We start from the raw sequence: 19,248 nt of genomic DNA, 5'->3' as shown, positions 1-19,248 counted from the left end.
ACGGGCTACCAGAATAAAACAGGAAATAACTGAATGTGGGAACAGAATCATGGACTTGACACAATTCAATTCAATTTATTTATACAGCGCCAAATCACAACAACAATCGCCTCAAGGTGCTTTATATTGTAAGGTAGACCTACAACAATACTGTGGCGGAGGTGTGGTCCGTGGTTCGGCTGCAGGGGAGGAGTGGTGCTGGGGAGGCAGGTGAGAAAACAGCTGGTGGCGTTTGGTCTGATGACAGTCTTCTTTCCCCCTTTTTAGTGAGACGGGAGAGGAGAGGAGGGCTGTAAAAAGCTGAGACGGGTGCTGTCTAGACTGAACTGTCACAAAAAAAGTCAGAAATAAACGTAACATCTCGCTGTATCGAGCCGTGTGTGTGTGGAGTGCATTCTACAAATACATACAGAGAAAAACCCAACAATCATATGACCCCTTATGAGCAACCACTTTGGCAACAGTGGAAGGAAAAACTCCCTTTTAACAGAAAGAAACCTCCAGCAGAACCAGGCTCAGGGAGGGGCAGCCATCTGCTGGGACCAGTTGAGAGAAGGAAGACAGAACAAAAGACATGCTGTGAGAGCCAGAGATTAATAAATAGCATGATGAAGTGCACCCAGAGGTTGCCCATTGTTCAAAATTAAAGTCTACAAATCAATAACATCACACTGGCCTATGTTTATATACAGTCTATGATTACATGTCAGTGAGATCTTGGAGCTGCCAGTATGCAAAGCTGCAGCTTTAGAATTTAGGCTCTGATCCTTTTTTCCACCATTTTTATTTTTCTTCTTCCTTTCATCATTTCCTCTTATTGTCCCTTTACATACTCTTTGCTTCGCTCCAGTCTACTGCCAGAATTTCGCACCAAGCTTCAAGGAAAGCGAAATGAACGCCATCGCCATCACCTCTCTCTTTCTAGTCCCTGTCAGTACTCTTGCTGCAACATTTTGGATTAACTGAAGTCTTTTCAAGGTGTTTTTTAGGACAAACTGGCTGAAACTCTTCAAATAAGCCAATAAGCCATAACTCAGAAAGATCAGTTGGAGAAAAAGACTCAATATCAATGATACTCAAAGTAGCTGCAGATATGTTACATCTGTGAAATGATCATGAGTCATTTTTTTTCTCTAATGGTTAAAATTTTATTTGTGAAGAAGTTCATGACGTCATTACTAGTTAAAGTTAAAAGAATCGTTGGCTCAACAGTGCTCTGACTCTTTGTCAGCTGGCTGCAGTGCTGAAGAGAAACTTAGGGTTGTTCTTACTTTCTTCAATCAGTGATGAATAGTAAGATGTTCTAGCTTTACGGGGGGCTTTTTAAAGTTTTGATCTAAATTTCCAGCTGGGATGGACAAGGCTAAACATCAGGCTTTCAAATAAATTAAACTCTGTATTGATCTTTGTTTAATTAATAAGCTGGTGTGGAAGATTGCTGCCACACCGCCTCCTCGGCCTGTGCTTCAAAGGCTCTGATAGTTAGTATGACTCAGGGGTGTTAATTCATTGAAACTTACATAATCATCCTGCTGTAACCAGATTTCAGTAAGGCAGAGTAAATCGATTTGTTGATCCATTATTAAGTCATGTAATAACTCTTTGGTGCTGTTGAGGATACTGTATTGTTCTTTCTTATTTTATTTTTTTACATTTAAGTCTTTTTTTTTTTTGCTGGTTTTTAGTTAGTTTTTGTCTGTTTGGGAGCTGACACAGTCTCTATGGAGATGGGGTTTAGGGGATAACAGTAGGAGAGAAGCTGCAGAGGTGTGTGAGACTGCAACTCTGCTTACATGTCCCAACGCTGGATAATCATGTTTCAGGGATTTCATAAATTTGCCAGATTTCTAGAAATAAGAGCTGCTTCATCCAAAGTGGGATTGTCTCCCAACCAGACCAGGTTTCCTCCAGAAAGTTTCCCAATTATCTATCAAGCCCACATCATTTCTTGGACACTAGTCAGACAGCCAGCAATTTAAGGAGAACATGCAGCTAAACATGTCACTCCTGGTCTGATTGGGGAGGGGACTACAGAGTCTGACATTGTGTTTGCAAAGTTACACACTGATTCAATATTGATTTTAGTGACCTCTGATTGATGTAACCGGGTGTCATTATTGCTGATGTGAATTATATTTTTACTGAATTCAGGTTTACCGTCAGCCAGCAGTTTTAAATTTCCCTCAGTGTCGCCTGCTCTGGCCCCTGGAAGACAATTGACTATGGTTGCTGCTGTCTTCACGTGTCTCAGAAAAGAATCACCAATTACCAGAGTTGATCCCTGGCGGGTGTGTCGCTGAGTGGGGAAAACAGTTAGACACATGAACAGGTTGGTGGCGCATCAGGGCTTCTGTTTATGCTTCCTCCTGACCGTCACCCAGCCATCATGTTTTCCCGTCTGCTCAGGATTACCTGCTGGGAGACAGTTAGCAGGCCTACGCCACCTTCCACTGCTCCGGCTACAGGGGCCTGACCAGCTACGGGTTTTCAAGGGTGGGATTTCCAGTGTCCAATTCAGCAATCCAGGCCTCCAGAGCTGCAGAAAGGCTACATTTATTACAAGTATCATTACTGCTCATTAAAAAAAAGAAAGAAGCAGAACTGCTTCTCCAGAGTCAGAGGAGTCTTCCACAATAATTGGGTTTGACATATCAGGTTAAATAAAGACTGCTGAGGAGGAAGCATGGCTTGGGCCCATCTCAGAGCTCACCCTCGCAGCAGGATAACCATGAATGCAATTTTTGCACAGTCTGAGGAACAAATTCTCCTCTGTTGATGAAACACTGTATGAGGAAACCTCTGTTCTTTTCACTGGTAAAAACTTCAGGTGTAGGAAGAGGCCTCTCCAGAGGTACAACCTCCCTGAGCTGTGCTGCTGACCATGTCCATCGTTTTATGACCACAGTATACTCATCTTATAACGGATGTCAATCCAGCAGATTATCTTTGGTATGTGGTGGATCAGGAGATTTGCAACATGGATGCAAAGCCGACAAATCTGAAGCAACTGTGTGATGCTATCATGTCAATGTGAAACTAAATCTGCGAGGAATCTTTCCAGGTCTTTGTTGAATCTGTGCCACAAAGAATTAAGGCAGTTCTGAAGGTGAAAGAAGGTCCAAAACAGTACTGGCAAGGTGTAACTAATGAAGTGGCCAGTGACTGTATTTAGTGTCTAGATGTTTTTTTCAGTATTTTATTCACTTAATAGCAGGACAGAATACCACATGACTGTGGCCTTGTGTTATACCCTCTCTGCTGCAGTGATGCTGCAGACAAACACAAACATGATCAGACATTTAAGAAGAGCCTCTTAAAGATGAAGGTCTGTGTCTCTTAAACACATAATCCAGTTAAATCTAATTTATGCTCGTTAATGCCCCTCAAACTGTAACTTAAAGTAATAGATTGGTTACTGATTAATTACAGAAGTACGTTTGTGAGCATAAAGATGTAAGCCTTGGACCATCGGGATGAAATGTGGTTGGGAAACTTAACAAGCATTGACAAAGCTTCATCAGTAGCTCGAGCAAGAGCTCAAAACCTTCGATCACCACGGGTGGTTAGCAGACTGTGGTTGCACCATGCAGCCTAACAACATGCAGTAAATTGCAGGTTAAAGCAGTCTGCTTACACATTGTTAAACGAGGGAAGGGAACTAATGTGGCTGTCACATTACCCTTTTGTCCCATTTCATCCCAGGATTTGATTAAATTGCTGCTCACTTTCTACAGTACTTAAAACTGATCAGTAGGACCTGAAACTGCAAACATTCAAACATTCAGGCCAAGTAAGAATCGGTTGTTGAACGTATTAATCTTCTACAATAAGCAAATGAATAAATAAACAGGAGAAAGCTACAGTACTGCAGAGTCATGCAAGTTTTTGACAGGGAGGTTAAACTCGTGCAAATTAGCTTCACCCAGGCTCATGAAAACACTGATAGCAGATCATTTGTGTCAGTGTGTCAGGATGGTTTATATTTGAGCTTCTTGTTCACACAGAACAATTTTTCTTCATTTTTTAACGATTACCAAAGTCTGTGAATCCCCAAATTGTTCAGTTGTTCTTTTTGCTCCCCATGAGGTCACTTTCACCATGTGACAAACACAACACCCCACTGTACACACTCGGGCCACCAGCAACTTTCTACATCCTCAATAAAAAGCTGACAGGTTGCAATGATGTTCTGAATAACTTATTAAGAAAACAACTAAATGCACAGAAAATATTATGAAAACTGGTTTATTTTATATCTCCTAGTTTGAAATGAAGCAATAAAAACATGTATAAAACATCACAAACTGCAATATTGTACAAATGCTTACGTCCTGCTGATGCAATGGAGACATCTTCCAGTGACAGGCTTCATCCGTGTGTGTGTGAGGAGGCTCCTAAACCCACCGACACAGAAGTGCATGTTCACAACTCCCTCTGTGCAGGCGGGGTCAGGACCCCCCTCACCCTGGGGGAGGAGGGGTGGTGCTGTGGCCAGTCAGGTATGAAGTGCTGAGAGTGGATCGTTGGTCCTCTGTGCAGCTCTGTCCACTCTCAGCTTCCCTGCAAAGCAATAACACACGAAAGACATCATTTTAACACAAAACAGCATTTCCATTGTTGGTAGCTGCAGCATGTTGTTAAAATGCAATTTTAAACTCAACATATACACACAATAACTATAAATAAACTTAAACCTACAGTACTGTAGGACGATGATTTATACCAGCTATTGGAAGGATTTAGTCTTCAAGACAGTTTGTAGCCAATGTGAGGTGATAACTTACATAGCTGGAACACAGCACCACTCTCCAGTTTGTCATTTGGTCATCCATCCTTCTCATCGGGCTGGGGTAAGGCTGTCTTCTGGGTGGAGTATCTCTCTTTGTTAGCTCCGTCTTGGACGTTGAGTGTCTGAAGTGCTGAATGCTGGGAGAGGACAAGTGTAAAGCACCTGAAGACAAAAAGACAAAAAGAAAAGCATGAATTCACAGATCACCGAGTTGTTCAATTTACTTTTCTTCTGTTATGTGTTTTTACCTCACCTCTGATCCCTCAGCCACAGGCTATACCTAATGTAAAAACAAGAGACTACAGTCAGTTCACTACATCATTTTTAAAACTTTTCTAAATATTTGTGTTGACATTAAGTACGGACTTACCTTTGTCCTGCATGTCGAGCTAGAGCTTGAGAAAAAATATGTAAGTCATTTAAATAGTTACCTGTGATATTAAGAAAAATAGAAGTAACACTACCTAAAAAACTACCTTTCAGTCACACAGGCAATGTCACATATTAAGAAAAAAAACAATACATTTCACACGTGTTAGTTAATATTCTTTAAAAGTCAGATATTCTTAGTTAGCTGTCTTACAAACATCACAAAACACAAAGGCTTAACTTAAACATTACAAAGTTAATTAAAAATTAAAAGATATTTATAAGAAGCTGTCCTCAAAGCAAGAAAGTGTCTTACAAACACTGCAAGACGCAAAGGCCAACTTAAACGTTTAAAGTTTAAAAACACGTTCTAACATAATCTAATCAGAGTCACTGTCATCAAGTGAAAGGCTAAAAGGCCTCTCCCAGAAACGTCTGACTCCAAAAGAACCTGAGGATGTTGAAGGGGCATCGAATGTGTCACTTACCTTGCACCTCTTTGCACTTACCTCTTCAGTGCAGATGTCTTCTCTGCTTCTCTTTGCTGAGGAGGTGAGAGCTGAGGTTGAAGGAGAAGGAGAAGGAGAAGCTGTGGGATCAGCAGAGGAAGCAGCTGAGGGAGAAGATAAGAGAGCAGGTGAAGAAGAAGCAGCTGAGGGAGGAGGTGATGGAGCAGGAGAGGAAGCAGCTGAGGGAGTAGATAAGAGAGCAGGGGAGGAAGGAGCAGCTGAGGGAGGAGGTGATGGAGCAGGAGAGGAAGCAGCTGAGGGAGTAGATAAGAGAGCAGGGGAAGAAGGAGCAGCTGATGGATAACCGACTGGGACAACGACTCGAGGGAAGAGTAGGTCGTTGGCATGGCCGAAAGATGGCATAACGAATGGGGCATCACCTGAAGCAAAAGGATTAAACCAATCCTGCCAATCGGGAGGGAGCTGGATATCAAAGTCCTGTGCTTCACCAGAAGAGGTGGTGCTCAGGAGACTGTCATCCAGGATCCAGATGTCTTCAGGGCGAGGAAACAAGTTTAAAATAACATTAGGAATGTAATAAACACCAAGTGCTAAGAAATAGACCTACATCTGTTAGTTTGAGCAGATGATGAGAGAAAAGCATTTTAGGCTACATTTATGTCAGACTGAATGCCACTTCTACTTGTTCATGCAAGAAAAAAACAACTAAGTCAACTAAGTTCACATCATTAAGTGAAGCATCCATTTTTAATAGAAGAGCTCTAACACAGCGTGTATGCTAGCGGCTAATCTAGCGAAGAAATGAACAGAGTGCTTTTAGGTGTTGTAGAAGGATAAGATGATAAGCTGTGTGTGTTTTTCAGAATGACCTGCTTGTATTTACCTTCATTGATGAGTGGGACTAGGTAGGTGTGCTGAAAAGAGGCCAAAAAGCTGAGGCTGAAGAGCGTGGTGTAAAGCTAGTGGCGCCGCCAGCAGGTTTCCAAGCAGGGATTCCTGGTAGCAGGAAGGCTTTGGCTTGGTAAGCCGTCCAACACTGGCAGTCCCATTTTGTGAAAGGCAATGGAAAACTAGCTAGGTTTCCATGTGTAATTTGTGTGCAACAATATTGCACAAGAAACTTAATAGCTCATTTAGAGAACCCCCGCCCCGCCCTGCCCCAAAAAAACAAGTGTTGAAGAACAGAAGATAAATGTCCTTTTTTTTCACGTTCTCCCTGGCCGGTCGCTTGGCGTAAGACGTGTGACGGAGCGCTCTGGTGCAGAGCGTCCCGAGTTCGACTCCCTCACGGACTCGCTGCCACGGCCCTGCCTTGGGTGACGGGGAGACGCCAAGTTGCGTCTCTCTTTTTCCTGCTCTCCACAACTCCTCCACCCGCTATACATCTCTTTTATTTTAAACCTGAGCTATGCTATTTTCATCTGGAATGGCTTATTCTTTGTAGAAAGGTTTTTCTACTCATATATTATCCATCTGACCTGATAAAGTTGGAGAAAGAATCACAATCTAAGATTACAATATACAGGAGTGTGTTGTGGAAGTTTTCCATTAAATAAAGCCTGCAGATGAGCGGTGAGCGGTAGCTAACATTCTTTAATCAAAACACACAGAACAGAAAACCAAGCTTGTGGAGAGCCTGCATGACCACGGGGCAGGTCAGCAGAGTCTCACTGAGCCTAGCATGGCTCTCAGTTAAATACCTTCTCCAGGAACAAAAGGCAGTACAGCTGTTTCACACCTTAAGGTTCACACTCCCTTGCTACCTCCCAGAGTCCTTGAAGAGACAAAAGATTCCCTCCTGTGGAGCTGTCTGCTTCCCCCAACTTCCTAAATAGACCCCCACCATTTGTCTTACAGTATTGGTGTGAGACATGTTAAAAATCAGTGGCACCGAGGCATTACAATAACATAATGTGATAATACATAAGTGAAAGAAATTCCATTACAATCCCACCCTTTGATTCTTAAATCAAGAATCACATTAAAACCAGAATTTCTTTCCTGACATTCTGTACATCACATCAACATTATTGTACACTTAAAGGAGTTTCACACTGTGTATCCTCACTTCACTGTTCTCCCACCACCCTTTGTTCATCTTTAATCCTCCCCACAATCTAAGCTCTCACATGCAAATGGCAACAACAATTATACAGAGGAAAGGTCTTCTCCATAGTGTCAGAGTACTTTGCATGGCAAAGTGAAAAAGCATTAGATGGTCATTCCCATGTCCCGATCATGGCTCCTGGTGTCTGTGCCATTTACAGAGTCATAATTCCAACGCTGATCTTCCTTGCGCTGTCACTTTTGGAGCTTGGCATGCTCTCTCCATCCCTCAATTTCCGTTCCAACGTGGCTGTAGATTTAAGGCAGAGCACGTCGTACACCTTAGTTGTCTTCCTCAACGTCAACGTAGAAACTTTTCATTTTATTTTAAGATTTTGCTGTTCAAAATCTCCTCGTGACAATCCTTTGGAAGCCCAGTGGTGCAGCCCACTGTCGTTTGTCTGCTGTCCTGCAGATGGTCCCTGCTTCTCACTGGTCCTGTTGAAGCGTTCTCTCCCAGTCGTGGTCTGGATCTGCACTTCAGTCTCTTCTTCCATATCTCTCATGTCACGGTCCCTGCAATTTAAAAATGAAAGCTTCCACGGAAAACCCTCTTTTGCCCTATGTCAGCTTAGCACAATTAGACATGCACAATGAAGTTATGCATTGTCTCTTAAAGATTCCCAGGGATTCTCCCCTGAAGTAGCTTCACTCCAGGCCCTGTCTTAAGAAAAGGTAAAACATTAGCCAGCGATGTGTCCTGCTGTAAATCATGTGATTGGATCATATGATTAGCCCTCTGCTGTGGAAAAATAGATGTTAGCGCAGCGCATCTGTATGCACACTTTCTCACAGTGACCTCTGCACTGTAAACAATACAAGGTCATGAATAACACACTGCTGGTAAATTCACAAAGACACAGAAAGTGGCAGTTAAAAGGTTAAGTCAGCACGGCCCAAAGGTCATGCAACCTGTTGCTGTCACCTTTCTGCTCCTGTAAAAAGAAACATACATACATACATCCACCCTTTTGTCAGGTCAAGGTGGAGGTGCAATCTTGCATACTGGTGTCAAGTCAGTCAAGCTTTGTCAGTCCAGTCAGCCCCCATTTTTTATTTGCTGACAGTAGAACCTCGTGACGCAATAAGTTTCTACTGCCAGCAATGACGTCATTTCAAAAAAAGAAAAAAATAATTTAGACTGGATTACCTCGCCGAATCCTTTTTGGCAGGGACTTGTTTTCTGATTGTCCCAAATAAGTGGCTTTCCCATTCTAATTTTTGGAGAAACTCACTTGCGATTGTTCAACATGTTGTGTAGCGCTTTCGATCCTGATATTGCAGGCCTGCTTGAAAAAGAGAAAACTGCCAAACAAAAATCTCAGTGCACTGTTAAAAATCAAAACAATATGAAGGCCTCTTTTTAGAAGTTGTCTAAGCATACTCTCTTAGAATGATAGATCAAAACAAAACTAATTGGCAGTTTCAAAGTGGTACCAAAAGAAAATGCAAAGAAAATGCATCAGCCAAGTAAATCCCCAAAACTTTCATTCACCAGTCACACACCTCACACAACAGCAATATTCTATTAGATAATGAGTTTTGTTTCCCCCCATGTAACCAGATGTGTGTCATGATAAGACCTCCCCCACACATCAGAAACAACAAACTCAATAATCTATTAGTCTCGACTCATCTGACCCCCTGCAGCACTCTGTTCACCCCTGCTATGATTCAATCATCCTTCCCCAAAAATAATACTAGTTCACTAGTCTATGTATCACTTCTTAACCCACTAAGTGAACCGGACAAGATGATGGTAACAGCAATGCATGCTTAAAATGCTATTTGGTCTTCATGAGCTTCATTGCATGTGTGTTTGTGTTAGTAGGATCAATGCATTTTTCTGTTTGTGTAATTTTTGTGTACCTCTCCTCTTTGCGGTGCTCCAGACACTTTTCAATTCTCCACGCAAGGCAGTCGTTTTTCTTCCCAGTTTCCTAAACCCAAATTTCAGTTCCCACACTAAAACAGCCATGTTCTCCATGTTCTCCCCTGCTCCTTCCACTGTGGTCTCATCTCATCTCTCCTCCCTTGCAGCAGTCCAGTGAGAGTCAGTTGTCTTTCAGCTTTGTCCTGTGTTTTCCACTGTCTCATCTTGCCATTTTGCTCCAAAAGTGGCAAATGTCCAACTCAGACAGTCTTTTCAAAGGTCCATTCACACACAGTAAAGTTGCAGCTCGTTGGAAATGCACATCCATCCATCCAGTCATGATGATGCCATTTTTCTCCTTGCTGTCGCTGTCTTGCACAGCTGCTGCTGCAACTTTTCTTCACTGCTCAGGACCCTGCTGTGAGCTCTTGATATCCATCTCGTTGTTCCGGAACTGCATTTCTTGTCTTCAGGGAGAGATTCTTGGAGCTTGTGTTCTCAGGGTGACAAACACATGGAAGTTAAGCTGTAAAACAATTCAGCCAAAACTTGGCTTGAGTGTTTCTAAATGATGTTAACCTACAATTTTCTTCCGACTGCTGCACGTGGAAAATTGATCAGGATCTGTTCTTCACCTGCAAGTGACACACTGAGACATTTTGATCATTCTTATCACTGCTTAAAGAAACACGTCTCCCCTCTCTGGTTATGAAGTCCCCTTTCTTAAAAACCCAGAAAGATTGTAGTTGTTCTACACTGAAAATCACCAAACCCTCTTCCTATTTTTGCTTATTTTCCTTTTTGCTTATTTTCATCAACAAGTCTGCGAAATTCTTGTGTGTCCACCCTAGGGGAGCTGGTGGCCTGCAGTACCACCCTCTCCCGCTAGTTGGAAACAATTTTTACACACATTTCTACACTCCTCTCTTTTTTTTTTTTCCTTTTCTTGTTTTTGTTCCCATTTTTCACTGTTTTTTGTTTTTTTTTTTTTTTTTTACACACACATCAACTTTTCCCACACAACCATTCTCTGCAATCTTACACACCACACATTTACTCAGTTCTTACCATACAGTCAAACATTGAGTTTTGTCCCTGGCCGCCTGGTGGAACGTCTGCCGCTCTACTGGATCTAGATCCCATTTTACTACACAAGGCGTCCCCCGTGAGGCCCTTGCCTTCTACGGACCAAGCAACGAACACCGCCACTCTGCGCACTATAGTATGCAGAAATGGACTCCGACAGTGTACCCGAACCGCTGTCCCTGTGGCGTAATTGGATCGAACACAGGTCTGGGCCGGCTTCTCCCCAACAGCGCACTCGAGCCAATGTCCTTGTGATGGACCGTACCCAACACAAGCCTGGGGCCTCAAACCACCAGGATTTCCTCCCGGAGACTCGAACTCCGGGGGCGGCCAGCGTTCCCCCCTCGGCCAGACAAAAAACTCCCCATGACTGTATACAAGTTAGCTACAACTCACCCATCAGCAGGAGTCCCCTCAAAATCGATGGTCTCGGTGGTTGCTGAAACACGCGGCTCCGTGACTCCTCCATTTCCTTTGCTTCAACAGCCGGTAGGACAAAGGTACCTTTTTCCCTCAGGGGTGATCAGCCCGTCCACGGAACCGTTGTTCAGCGACCACACGGACCATCCTGCTCGCAGCGCCATTCTGTTGTGGAAGTTTTCCACTTAAATAAAGCCTGCAGATGAGCGGTGAGCAATAGCTAACATTCTTTAATCAAAACACACAGAACAGACAACCAAGCTTGATGGAGAGCCTACATGACCACGGGGCAGGGTCAGCAGAGTCTCACTGAGAGTAGTGTGGCTCTCAGTTAAATACCTTCTCCAGGAACAAAAGGCAGTACACAGCTGTTTCACACCTTAAGGTTCACACTCCCTTGCTACCTCCCAGAGTCCTTGCAGAGACAAAAGACTGGTCCTCTGGAGTTCCTGTTTCCCCAACATCCTACTACACCCCCTACCATTTGTCTTAAGTATGAGTGTCAGACATGCTAAAATCACCAAGGCATTACAATAACGTGATTAACACATAGGTGAAAGAAATTCCTATACAAGTGATTGTTAGTAAAAGTGGGTTTCTGCATACCTGTGTAGATATTTCCTTAAACATCAGAAGTAATTTACAATGATTCTGTTGGGTTTAAGTCAACCCTGCTGGTAAACAGAAACTGTTACTGAAAGCAACCACACAGACACCTCAGTACGTTTTACTTGCAAGGGGAGCGTCGGAGAGCAGTGCTGCCACTCGCCTGTCCAAGCAACTCCAACAACTCTGCGTCCACCTCACTCTTTTATTGACAACAGAGGATACACACAATTCACTTAACCACGTGACGGTTAAGCATGTGTGTGTGTGTCTTCCTGACACCATACAAGGCATGATATCAATCAACGACCTGGCGTTTCCCAGTCAGCCGTGCCAACCACAACCCTGGCAATGTGTGTCTGCTTGAAACAGTGTTGCCAGCTTCTCAGTAAGGAAAATCGCTATTGACTTTCCTAAAAGTCATTAGAAGTAGCTACACGACGTCATCGACTAGAACATAAACAACTATATACAACAACTATATATAATAACATTGTGGAAGTGACATAAAGTGAGTAAATACCCTTATAGGATTATATTTGGTTGCGGGGTGTGCAACAAACCCTTTTGGTTGCACCCAGCAGGATTTGTGGGAGGTCTTCGTTGTCATGGCTACTGAGGACCGCTTGGATCAAGCTGGCCATGAATGGTTATGAATGAGTTCAATTTATCCTTTCTCCATTGTCCAATGTCACTTCTATAGCAGGTTTGAAGGCGATACAGCTGACCAAAGGGCTTTACACCTTAGTTCATGCACACATATAAAATTGAATCAAATGAAATTTGTTTTATTAGCTTTAATCTTTTAACTTTCTGCACATTGCATCATGATCATTGCATCAAGCAAAAATGAAATCTTTTATGTGGCAATGCCGGCTCTTGTACTTTAGAAAAAAAACAAACAATCAACAGCTGTAACCATATTTATACAATTTTCATGTATTTTTTTTAATGACTCCTTGGTGGAGGAGACAGCCACCCCCAGGGCTTCCAAAGCTAATATACTCTTACTGCTGGTCCAAAGCCTGGATAAATGAGAGGGTTACATCAAGAAGGTCATATGATGTAAAAATGTGTTTGGATTCATCTGCTGTGATTCCCTCCTGGGGAAAATAAGGCAAGAGCCAAAAATATCAGATACTGTAGTTTTTGTTTTCTCTTTTTAATCAAACATAACTCAGTAGCGCTCCATTTTAACCTAATGTTAATGTACAGTAAGTACTAATTGTGGGCTAGCAGAAGCTAGGAAGTTAGATAATCAAGGTGATGACTAAGTAACATTTTGTAAATGACAGCGTAGCTCTTGATTCCACAGAGCTAGGTGATCAACTATTTGGCACAGCTGACAGATTTCTTTCAGCTAATTGACCTGTTGGAGTCGTGGTTCAATAAGCCGTCCGTTTGTGAGGTGAGTCAATTTCATCAAGCAGCAGCTCATTAGCTGACTGGCTGGTTAACTGTCTCAGTAACGGAGCCAAACTCCTCCTTGAGCAGTTTGAACACGTTGTCCGAGAACTCGTCTCTCGGCCTGCCCGTGCCGTTCAGCTGCACCGGCAGGAGGTCGGGGTGGTGTGGGATGTAAGAGGACGGCAGTGCAGCTCATTGAGAGTAAACCAGAAGGTGTCCGGATCCACCTGGATTAAGTGTCGGAACACACTGTGCAGGAAAGGGAAAGAAACACAGGAATAGGATTAGCTCTGAGCTGTGTTTTGCTTTGTATGTAATATCTATTGTATGGAAAACACCTTCCTATGATCCAAAGTGACAGACTGAACCAGTTTTGCTGGCTTTAACATGCGAACCAACAGTTTAACTATAAGCTCATTAACTCAACACTGCCTTTCTCTTCAGGTTTGTTTTTTAAATCACCTCCAAGCAGGAAAATACTTAAGTATATTAAAGCATGTGTTTTTACTTGTGGCTGCTATGTTGCTACCCAAACACTTAGATCAATAATTCAGAATGATGTGAGTTAATAAAGGCTGCTTGCATACTGCATTCTGAGCTATTTTTTTATTCATTTACTTTGTTTATTCACAGCTTCCATCTGTCCTTTACATTACTGTAGCTCTCACAGTGCACACATTTTGCATCAGCTGCCAGTGTAAAGGTGAAATGAGTTCCCTTTCAGATTCGTACACACAGTATTGGGATATCACGGCCCTACGTGTCCTGAAGACACTTCTATTCACGCCTGTAAGGCAACTGACCTGTGATGATATGCCACATATAAACTCATCATCACAGTCATTCCTCACTTTTTATGCTCTTTACCTGGCTAGGAACACTTTTGCCAAGTTGGGATTGCTAGCTATTGCTAGTTAGCTCTGTGGTGTGGCAACCTGAAGTTAGCCTAACTGCTCCTGTTGGTTTTAGCCACCACTGCTGAACTACATCTGCGTATTTCTGGAAGTTCCTTTCTCAAGGGACAAAATGAGTGAGGGTGATATTTAAATCAGGCCCACAAACTGATTTACTAAAGTTTCCAGCAAAGGGTTAAAAGTCTTATATTACAGGTAATATACGTTAAAGTCATGAATACTGGTGTCTTTACCCAGAACATGCAGGAACCTGATTATTCCTGAGGTATTCAATTGTCAGGTCCCATGTTCCTCTCCTTCAGGGAACAAAAGCTATAGCCACAGTGCTTTGTTTCATGTTCAGTGTTCAGAGACAATGAATGACTCCTGAAGTCACATTTTGTTGTGTAACACCCAGCACCTCTCCAAATATGATGTTAAGCATTCAATTTAAATTCAGATTTTACTGATAAATCATGTCACGCGGCTATTAATGACCAACATGGCAATACAATGTCAACTGGATGGCACAGTTTTAATTTATGGCATTCTGTCTGTGTGTAACACTCACACACATTAGTAACTAAATGAAAGATTGAGTTACTTACTACAGCGGTCCTTAATAAAGACTTACCTTAAACAGGCTTCTTGCAGTCTGATGGGTTGTCTGGAGCTCAGGTAGGGTAGACAGGCTTCACAAACAGCATCTAGGTCTGCTTCAGCTGAGAAAACCAAACACAGGACATTTTTACTATATTTTATTCATATAAAAATTGTAATACTTTTACCTTTTATCCAGAAATTACAACAGAAATCAACTTGAAAAAGAAAATAAAAACGAATAAAATGCAACAAAGCCAAGTTAATTTCACGGATTAATCACAGCAGCAGAATACAGTTTGAGCTCGGTGCCTGGTCTTCGGGTGGATCACTCCCTGCAAATATGTTACTCATAAAACTCCAGGAGCATACAGGTGGATGCTGGGGTGGTGGATGGGCTGAAACAGCAGGCAGTGGTGCAGCAGGATGTGAGGAAAGTGGGGCACGTTACATGTCCAGCTCCAGGCTTGGCTCCATACATGGTTACAGTTGTGAATGCTTCTTTTCTGATTATGTCCAGTGCATGCACATAATGACGCTTTTATATCCAAAAGAACAAATCCTTTAAAAATATGATCCTGGTTCCGAATAATATGGGGTAAAGATACCACTGCTGGTTAATCTCCTTTTTAAACCCTTCCTTGTCCCACCACTGTGAACTGAAGCCACAGACATACTGAAACCCACTTCACAGAATAATCACAAAGAGCATCTCAAACACACAACGTGTATCGTGCCTGTTTATCTGCACACTATACTGTATGAGAGAGTTTGCTGTACACAAAGTGCCGTAAGCTATGTTAAAGGAACAGTTTCACAAACAACCTGATTTCTTACAAAATGAAACAATTGTCTTTACACTGCAGTCCTTGTCACTGTTAGATGTAACACTGGCTCTGGAAAGGCTGCAGACAGCTCTGTCACCTTTGTGACTCTTTTCCTCTGTCAGCGATGAACCTCAGTGGGAGTGAATATTGAATATTTTCAACATGCTAATGGACGTATTTTGAGCACAAAGTAAACAAAAATAAGAACAACAACTTCTCTGAGCTTATCAATTAAATGGCTTTGCATTCGCTGATTGAACAATCACGTTTTTCTCAGTTGGGTATAAGAAGAGCTGCTTGCAGTCGTAGCTGTGTGTGCAGTTTGGACCTGAGCAGCATCCTGCTGGCACAGCTGGCTGTGGTCCGTATCATCAAAGTCATGTTTAAAATATGTTTAATGACAGAGCTGCCACAGTGAAGAGGCATTTTTAGCAACAACATCACCGTCACGTGTTTAGGATGCCGAACTGTTTCACAGTTTAAGGTTTTTATAATAAAACAGAGATGCCCTGATTTATGCTGTGATACCAATGGTTGATTTTCATTCACCACCACCCGGTGGTGAAGGAGCTTCAATGAGTTCTTTGACTTTTTGGCTTTTTCTGACGACTCATCTCCCCACACACAGCTTTAATGTCAAATCAGGCTAACAACCTAATTGTTAACCTTAGCATAGAGACATCTTCATCTCTGTACTAATGTACAGACACAAACTTGTATTGCTGTTGTCTCACTCACAGGAAGAAAGCTGACTATAACTCATTCATTTAAGAAGAATCATAAAGTTTATTCCTACAAGAAAGTTACAGCCCTGTGATCAAATAGGCTTTGATAAGATAAGATAAGATAAGATAAGAGGTCATCTATCTTCAATGTGGTTTTACATAAATGGGCTTCATGTTGCACCAATCTCCATAAAGTGAGGCGTCAACTAAGAATAGTTGTCTTGCTCTGATTTGTCCATGTTGTGGCTGCTTTGATCATTGCCAGATCCCAGGTACAGTTCTACAGGATGATGCACTCATGTTGTGTCTTGGTGAAACTGTGCTGTTTGTGAGCACTGTGTCTCTATTCTCTCACCCAGATCCAGTCTCTGGCACAGTCAGCCCAGCCCCTGCAATACAGCCAGCTGCAGTTTGTAGGCCAGGGTGTGTGTGTAGACAGGCCCAGCCTTGGCGCTTTATCGGAGCCTGCCGTGCCAGAGAGGCGCTCAGCTTGGGCAGAACCTCTTTAGAAACCCTCCTCCTCACAAAGTCCCCTCATGTTTCACCCATGTAATGTACAAAAATGTAATGTACAAAAGCAGCAAGCTGTCAAAATTCAATAAAACCTTCCCGTTGTGTACTCCTGGATGAATTGTAGTATTTACAAAACGCGTATATATCCAAAAGCTGATGAAACAATTTCCCAGCAGCAGCTCTGAGTGAATAAATAACTGTTTACAGACTTAACGTGTCTGTATTTGTCAGCTCATCAATAAAATATGAATAACAAATTTAAAAATATTCCAGCTGATGACAGGAGCTGACGAGTAGCCTAATTTACACCCACAAGTTGAATCAGCTGACACTTGCACCAAAGATCACAAAACACTATCAGCTTCATTTATCCCAAAGTCCTACTTTGTGATTCTCTGAGACAGTTTGAAAAGCAGCCTCTAAGAAGGCATCCACAGTGATTTTTCTGTGCTGATAGAAGAAATGTTAGTTTAAAGAGTCTTCACATTACAACCCCCCAAAAAATAATAGAACTATTTCTGAATGAAATAAGACTGTTGTTGGGAACAATCTTTGATTCTTTCACTATTAAGAGTTTAAAAAAACTAAAGACGACTTGAATAATTTTGACTCACGTAATGAAAAGAGACGTTTGTTTTACTTACCCTGAAGGCTCTGAGGACTGCTAATGGGTCATCGGCTGTGAGTCTCTGCAGGAGTGCTGGCCAGCAGCGATGAGCCATAGGCAGCAGTTCGTTTTCCCTCTCACTCAGCACCTGAACGCACAACTCCAGCACGTCCAGTACCTAAAGACAAAGACGCACAACACACCTAACAATTATCTCTGTTTTGATCCTGATTAAATGTGAGCTGAAACTAATTATTGAGGTCTTCATTGAGAGCCCAAACTCCTGAGCAGGCACGACTTCAGCACAGACTTATTTCTGTTTCACTCCTGGACCAGACTGAATGTTTTTCCTTGATGAGCATTACGCCAGTGAACAGTCATCCACACAGTTCTGACAGGATGAATTGTACCAACGCTGGCGGTCCTACCCTCACAAGAATGATTATTTTTGTTACTAGTCCAACAGTTGACTCTACATAAAACTACCTTGAGTCGGAGCCTGAGGCTGGGATCAGACAGCAGATGAATGCAGCGCTCCATAACATCCTTAGTGATGCTGAGGTGGGAGGGAAGCTCTGCTTTCACATCAGGACTACCAGCATCTTCAACATCCTTACACTCAGTGGGAGGGACCTCTGCAATGGAGCACATGTACAGTTAGACCGCCAGTTTAGCAGTGAGGTTCAGATTTCTATGACTCTTAATTACAATGATCCATCTCCTCTACACTCTGAATCTAATATAACCACCACTACAGCCTATAGCTTATATTCCACTGGCCCTTAGACAGACCTATTACCTCTGTCTTCAGTGTTATAATCATCCTCTATTCCAATGCCCTCTGTCAGTTCTTTCTGTTTGCGGTAATTCAGCAGGAATTGGCGAATGCTGAGGTCTTCCTGGTCACTGGAGCTTTTCCTGGAGCTGGCAGACGTACTGGTCCTGCTACAAGTGGAAGGAAACCACCTCGCTAAAGGAAAAACAAGACAACAATATCAAAATAGGTTTGATTACAATAAATAAGTCAGTTGATCAAAATCAGTGTGACACAGACGCTGATGTTTTTGAAAAGAGCCCATCAGTAACATTTAATTCATACATTTTTACTGTGAGGGCTTGTTAAACTGCAAACACGTATAGTGCCGCTGTATAAATATTATTATGAATATTAATTCTACAACAGAAAACGACTCAGCATTTAAACCATCACGACGTATTAAATGTTTCCAAAGATACTGATAATTTGATAACGAGTGAAGTTATATATCCTGAAACGTACTCCTTGATAGAAACTTTGAAAGGCACTGCAGAAAACATAAAGTTAAGCAACATAAAAATTGTGGCAGTGCATGCAATGAGTCACATTTTCTTCTTTGTCCTCTTTGACTCCCAGTATACGTGAGACTCAAGCTGACATCACTGTTGAAATCTTACCCAGTGCCTTCATGAGCGCGTGCAGCGCGGAGCAGAAAGAGCAGCTGTGCGCTCGTAGCTGAGATCCAGATCCTGAACCATGTCCCCGACCAGCAGGCTGCAGTCAGAGTGAGTCAACAGAACTGTCAACACCGGTGGAGCCTGGCCAACAAGACAGGATTATAATGAAATACAGTACAAGCTCAGGGCAGCACAGGCTTAAGCAGATCAAGGAGGGAAATCGGGTAAAACCCTCCAGCAGTTATTTCTGTGTCCATTTTGGTGTTAAAAACAAAAAACACGTCATAACTACCTGTGGATGCTGGCTGAGCCTCTGAAGGTTGAGTATATGTCATTAAGCAGGTAGTCAGAGTTCTCATTGATCAGTTCCTTGAGGGAAGCGTATCCACAGACCTTATTGATGTTCCATATGGAGCTCAGCGCCGCCTGGCTGACCAGCAGCGTCTCCTCACCAGCTTTCTCCAGCACAGGATACAGCCAGGTCGTCAACAAGGACGGAAATCGCGGCCCAGCGCCTCAGCAC

The 19,248-nt window shown here is 42.6% G+C and overlaps 2 long non-coding RNA genes across 2 annotated transcripts; both read right to left on the bottom strand.

Moving 5' to 3' along the window:
* Positions 1-4,352: 4,352 nt before the first annotated feature.
* LOC109198021 (uncharacterized) lies at positions 4,353-5,379 on the bottom strand. The gene is made up of 3 exons (XR_003218116.1): positions 5,038-5,379; positions 4,785-4,951; positions 4,353-4,560 (listed from the first exon to the last, which is right to left on the bottom strand). It is a non-coding gene; the product is annotated as an uncharacterized LOC109198021 (long non-coding RNA).
* Positions 5,380-13,101: 7,722 nt separating this feature from the next.
* Positions 13,102-16,798, bottom strand: LOC112845309 (uncharacterized). The gene is made up of 3 exons (XR_003218117.1): positions 16,527-16,798; positions 14,654-14,741; positions 13,102-13,375 (listed from the first exon to the last, which is right to left on the bottom strand). It is a non-coding gene; the product is annotated as an uncharacterized LOC112845309 (long non-coding RNA).
* Between the last annotated feature and the right edge of the window lie 2,450 nt (positions 16,799-19,248).

Source organism: Oreochromis niloticus, unplaced genomic scaffold (genome assembly GCF_001858045.2).
Source record: "Oreochromis niloticus isolate F11D_XX unplaced genomic scaffold, O_niloticus_UMD_NMBU tig00006647_pilon, whole genome shotgun sequence".
Classification (NCBI taxonomy): Eukaryota; Metazoa; Chordata; class Actinopteri; order Cichliformes; family Cichlidae; genus Oreochromis; species Oreochromis niloticus.
The sequence above is the reverse complement of the archived record's forward strand: the minus strand, read 5'-3'. Positions and strand labels throughout refer to the sequence as shown.